Source organism: Oncorhynchus gorbuscha, unplaced genomic scaffold, assembly GCF_021184085.1.
Source record: "Oncorhynchus gorbuscha isolate QuinsamMale2020 ecotype Even-year unplaced genomic scaffold, OgorEven_v1.0 Un_scaffold_676, whole genome shotgun sequence".
Classification (NCBI taxonomy): domain Eukaryota; kingdom Metazoa; phylum Chordata; class Actinopteri; order Salmoniformes; family Salmonidae; genus Oncorhynchus; species Oncorhynchus gorbuscha.
This window is the reverse complement of record NW_025745494.1, coordinates 1-5,981: the sequence shown is the minus strand read 5'-3', so window position 1 is coordinate 5,981 and position 5,981 is coordinate 1. Positions and strand designations below refer to the sequence as shown.

Below are 5,981 nucleotides of genomic sequence, written 5' to 3'. Positions count from 1 at the left end.
AAGGTTAGTTACCAGAGAGACGACAGAAGGTTATTTACCAGAGAGACGACAGAAGGTTAGTTACCAGTGAGACGCGACAGAAGGTTAGTTACCAGAGAGATGACAGAAGGTTAGTTACCAGAGAGACGACAGAAGGTTAGTTACCAGAGAGACGTGACAGAAGCTAAGTTACCAAAGAGACGAGACAGAAGGTTAGTTACCAGAGAGACGACAGAAGGTTAGTTACCAGAGAGACGACAGAAGGTTAGTTACCAGAGAGACGACAGAAGGTTAGATACCAGAGAGACAACAGAAGCTAAGTTACCAGAGAGACGACAGGTCAGTTACTAGAGACGCGACAGAAGGTTAGTGACCAAAGAGACGACAGAAGGTTAGTTACCAGAGAGACCACAGAAGGTTAGTTACCAGAGAGACGACAGAAGGTTAGTTACCAGAGAGACGACAGAAGGTTAGTTACCAGAGAGATGAGACAGAAGGAAAGTTACCAGAGAGACGAGACAGAAGGAAAGTTACCAGAGAGACGCGACAGACGGTTAGTTACCAGAGAGAGGAGACAGACGGTTAGTTACCAGAGAGAGGAGACAGAAGGTTAGTTACCAGAGAGAGGAGACAGAAGGTTAGTTACCAGAGAGAGTTACCAGAGAGACGACAGAAGGTTAGTTACCAGAGAGACCAGACAGAATGAGACTGCAAAGAACATTTATGGATCTACTGGGATTTTCAAAAGAGACTAACTCTCTGTTTGGTCTGCTCTTGCACTCCAGAGATACGTAATAGATGGGTTCATATTTTTTTGCGTTACAGTTGGGTCATTTTGATGAATGTATTTGCAATTTTGACTTAAAATATATTTTTTATTCATGTTTTTATGTGTTTAAAAGACAACTACATTTTCGAAATGCATTTACTGTTTTGCAAAAGTTGTGTCTTGTGGACTCTGTTTTGAAAATCGACAACGGTTGTTCCAAAGAAATGCTTGTGTGTGATTGAGAGAAACTAATACATAGACAGTTGCTTGTGAGACAGTCCATGACTTCAGCACATGTCATAGTTTATTCTGTATAGTCTTCTACTGCGTATATTCTGGTCCTTCTGTAGCTCAGTTGGCGCTTGTATGGCGCTTGTAACGCCAGGGTAGTGGGTTCGATCCCCGGGACCACCCATATGTAGAATGTATGCACACATGACTGTAAGTCGCTTTGGATAAAAGCGTCTGCTAAATGGCATATATTATATTATTATTATATATTATTTCCAATCATAACTAAAATAAATGTTTTAACTACTTTATTACTTAGCTCTGTGCGTATATTAATGTTTTAACTACTTTATTACTTAGCTCTGTGTGTATATTAATGTTTTAACTACTTTATTTCTTAGCTCTGTGTGTATATTAATGTTTTAACTACTTTATTACTTAGCTCTGTGTGTATATTAATGTTTTAACTACTTTATTACTTAGCTCTGTGTGTATATTAATGTTTTAACTACTTTATTACTTAGCTCTGTGTGTATATTAATGTTTTAACTACTTTATTACTTCGCTCTGTGTGTATATTTTTGATCATGCACTGTTGAGAAAAGTTTACAAATCAGTATCCCGTGAACTTGACGAAAAATCTTTGTTGAGAAGATGAACGCACCCCATTCCCAACAGCTATCTTAGTCAATAAAACGGTGACCGATTTGACCAGTACTATCAAGCCATCACTGATATTGAAATGAAGTTGCTCAATATGAAAATACAATATAGTCAACGAAGCAACTCCGTGTGATTTCTCTTTACAATGAAAGGGGGTGCACCGTTCCTGGAGGTACTGCAATACCAGGTCGATGCGTGGAGTGGACGGAGCAAGCCCCTATTCCATCTCCCTATTCCAAAAATCAATTTAATATATGGTCCCCAGATAGGGGACGTATCAGATATTAAACTGATAAGAACAGATTTTTTTTTTTTTTTGGAAGATATTAAACTGATAAGAACAGATTTTTTTTTTTTTTTTTTTTTTTTGGAAAAATAATTTTTATTTTCGTTTCATATTCAAATACAATTACAAATTTAGTGCATAACGTTGTACATAACATGGATACTTACAAACAGTATCAAAAAGTACCATAACAATATCAGAATACCAAAACTCCTTAAAAAAAAAAAGTGCTGTTCAGCAGAACCTGACCAGTATTATTGGCCTATATTCGAGATTAACATGCCTCTAACAATCTCACAAAAACAATACAAACAATTCTATAAATACAAATATATACATATGCCAAAATGCACTCTGGATAAACCTCAGTGTATATAAAATATCTACAAAGGCTTAGTTTACATTCCAAATGTACCTATGTGATACACTTATATTGGTTATACACACATTTACAATGACGGGTAAATCCCTTTCCATCTCTGTTTTACTGATGCAATGCCCCCCTTATCTATTTCGAATTGTATTCTTTTCCAAACTTCCTGTTTTATAAATTGAACCAATCCCGTCGGTGACCACTTGAGGGTGTCATTAACTGCACCACATCTGGCCTCCCAAAGTTTGGTCTTGATAAGGGACACCAGAGTCACTAATGCTAATAATTGCACCCTTTCCACGTTTTTTATTTCAAGTTTGGCAACACCTTCATAATCAATGTTTTTTAAAATCTCAAAAAATTGTTGACTTTTTCCCCAAACTGATTGGGCAAAAGAACATTCCCATAAAACATGTGGAATTGTTTCGATTGCGAAACAATTGTGCCTGGGACAAAATTTATTTAGGGTCAAATTATGATCGTATAAAGTTGAACGGACCGGAAGACGTCTGTGTAAAACAAGCCAATTAAAATCTTTCAGTCTGTTATCTAACCCTTTTAATTGTGTCCGTATCCAGGTGGAAGGCGATATTGGTAACCTGTCTCTTGGACGACAATTTTCTATTAATTTTGCGTATAGCAATCTGTGGTTGATGACATTTTCTTTTACTTTGCAGACAGGGGTTTTCCTTGCCCATTCCACTATTTTCTTAAAATGTAACGGGATAATTTCAGCTTTTGGCTTACTATTATCCCACTTCACCATGAATCTTAACGGTACAGACAGCCAGAATTTGATTAAAATGTGACATTTGTGTACAGCAGACGACAAAAGACAACAAATGTTTGAGTAGAATAATGCATCTAGCTTGAGAGGAATATGAGGGAAATCCCTTCCACCAGCCTCTATAGGCTGGTACATCCGATCTCCGACACGTCAAATTCGCTTATGGTTACACCAAAATGAGCTCTGTATGCTTTTTGTTTTCCATTAAAAAAATACAACGCTTTAAATAAATGGTGGCCTGGATGGGGAGTTGATCAACGCCAGGAATGACCACGTTTGACTGTTACAATGTAACACATTTGTAGGTTCTAAGATCACGTGGTCGCCCGCTCTCCAATCAGAAATGAGAGGACGCGTTAAGTTAAAACCAGATCAACAGCTAAATTGGAATAATAATATATTACGTGTGTGTGTTTGTGTGTGTGTGGGGGGGATTTGGAGATAATAATATTGACGTAACATTTGATCTTGTGTGGTCCTTCTGTAGCTCAGTTGGTAGAGCATGGCGCTTGTAACGCCAGGGTAGTGGGTTCGATCCCCGGGACCACCCATACGTAGAATGTATGCACACATGACTGTAAGTCGCTGTAAGTCGCTTTGGATAAAAGCGTCTGCTAAATGGCATATATATATATAAGTATATCTGGCAGCATTGCTGCCACAAACGAACTGAAGCAATTGTCCACTTGGTGGCGCCAGAGTTCCACCGACCGTCGCTTTTTCCTGGTTGTCCTGTGTGGTACAGAAAACTGCATTTCAATATTGAACCACGACTTCAAGACATCGTCAACGAAAATAGCCGGTCTTTTTTTTGTATCTGTCTGTAGAGCCTTGTATGATAAGTCCATTGTGAGAAGGCCTTCATAAAGTGTCCCTCCTAAATTTACTAGAGGCCAAACTTCAACGATGTCTATGGCACTGGACTGCAGTAAGAGAGCTAAGGAGCAGGATGGTCCTTGGCTGCCTAAATGTTTCCTCCACATAATAAACTAAGAAACATGGCACTTTGGAGGCTTACTTTTATAAATACACTTACTCAGCCACTATAACTAACTTCATAAAATGCCATGAGGCCTTAAATGAAGATACTACAGTGCCTTGCGAAAGTATTCGGCCCCCTTGAATAATTTTGCACGGCCAATTTTTTCAGTTTTTGATTTGTTAAAAAAGTTTTAAATATTCAATATATGTCGTTTCCACTTTATGATTGTGTCCCACTTGTTGTTGATTCTTCACAAAAAAAATACCGTTTTATATCTTTATGTTTGAAGCTTGAAATGTGGCAAAAGGTCGAGGGGGCCGAATACTTTCGCAAGGCACTGTATATATGTAAGTTATTTGATTGGTGTCTTGTGAATCCACCTGTATGCGCATTAAGGTTGAATATTTCCCCGGTATTATACGATAATAAATCACTTTTCTCCCGGGTAACCTGGTAGTTTCCACCAAAACTTGGAAGTGTCATTCAAAAGCATTATAACGCATTTAAATGTCTGGATTTGATGAGAGCTTTGATTTAATGAGCCCTACATGAACCACATTTAATGAGCCCTACATGAACCACATTTAATGAGCCCTACATGAACCACATTTAATGAGCCCTACATGAACCACATTTAATGAGCCCTACATGAACCACATTTAATGAGCCCTACATTAACCACATTTAATGAGCCCTACATGAACCACATTTAATGAGCCCTACATTATACCGCACGGGGCTATGCACCCGCACTGGGGACGCCGTGCGCACCACTGCATAACACGGTGCCTGCCCGGTCTCTCTAGCCCCCCGGTAACCACAGGAAGTTAGCGTAGGTCTCCTACCTAGCGTAGCCCTACTCCCCGTGAGCCCCCCCCAATATATTTTTGGGGCTGATTCTCAGGCTTCCAGCCGCTACGCCGTGCTGCCTCCTCATATCTGCGCCTCTCAGCTTTCACCGCCTCCAGCTCTTCCTTGGGGCGGCGATATTCTCCAGGCTGAGCCCAGGGTCCTTTACCGTCCAGTTCGTCCTCCTATGTCCATTTCTCCAGGTAGTGCAGCCTCTCCCACTGCAGCTGCTGCTGCTCCTGCTGCCTCTGTTGCCTCTCCTGTGGCTCCTGGGGATGTCATTCGAAAACATAATGTTAACTTTCACTGCTATGCGGATGACACACAGCTGTACATTTCAATTAAACATGGTGAAGCCCCAAAATTGCCCTCGCTAGAAGCCTGTGTTTCAGACATAAGGAAGTGGATGGCTGCAAATGTTCTACTTTTAAACTCAGACAAAACAGAGATGCTTGTTCTAGGTCCCAAGAAACAAAGAGATCTTCTGTTGAATCTGACAATTAATATTGATGGTTGTACAGTCGTCTCAAATAAAACTGTGAAGGACCTCGGTGTTACTCTGGACCCTGATCTCTCTTTTGACGAACATGTCATGCAGGTGAAAGAGGACCCAAAAGCGACTTAACAGAAACAGAGTTTATTCAAGTCCAAACAGAAAACGACAAATCCTGAATCAGGCCGTAGCTGACAGAGACACCTGCTCACACGCAGCATCTGATGAAGGCAAAAACACGACAGGACAGGGCGATACACAATCACAGCACGGTGAATTCTAAACAAGGAACCGACGGGACAGGAACGGAACACAAAGGAAGAAATAGGGACTCTAATCAGGGGAAAGGATCGGGAACAGGTGTGGGAAGACTAAATGATGATTAGGGGAATAGGAACAGCTGGGAGCAGGAACGGAACGATAGAGAGAAGAGAGAGCGAGAGAGTGAGAGAGGGAGGGGGAGAGAGAGGGATAGAAAGAGGGAAAGAACCTAATAAGACCAGCAGAGGGAAACGAATAGAATGGGGAGCACAGGGACAAGACATGATAATAAATGACAAACATGACAG

The 5,981-nt window shown here is 40.5% G+C and overlaps 1 pseudogene; it reads right to left on the bottom strand.

Moving 5' to 3' along the window:
- Positions 1 to 1,792: 1,792 nt before the first annotated feature.
- Positions 1,793 to 1,969, bottom strand: LOC124019084 (annotated as a pseudogene).
- Between the last annotated feature and the right edge of the window lie 4,012 nt (positions 1,970 to 5,981).